Genomic DNA, 251 nt, shown 5'->3' on the forward strand with positions numbered 1-251 from the left:
ACCAATTACAGTCGAATCCGAGAAGAATAAGCGACTGTGATTCGCCCATTTCTTATGGTTTAAGGCTTAAAACCCTATTGTAGATCCGGACTTACGGAATTAACATATCTTATGGTTAGAAATTCATCCGGTGAGTTCGAACATACGAATATCGGACATATTTTATGTCCGATATTCGTATGTTCGATACCCAGATAGCACAAATACATTCTAAGAACGTCGTATAGATATCTACAAAGTATATTGTGGAT

This window comes from Trachymyrmex cornetzi, unplaced genomic scaffold (assembly GCF_001594075.2).
Source record: "Trachymyrmex cornetzi isolate Tcor2-1 unplaced genomic scaffold, Tcor1.1 scaffold322, whole genome shotgun sequence".
In the NCBI taxonomy this organism is placed as follows: domain Eukaryota; kingdom Metazoa; phylum Arthropoda; class Insecta; order Hymenoptera; family Formicidae; genus Trachymyrmex; species Trachymyrmex cornetzi.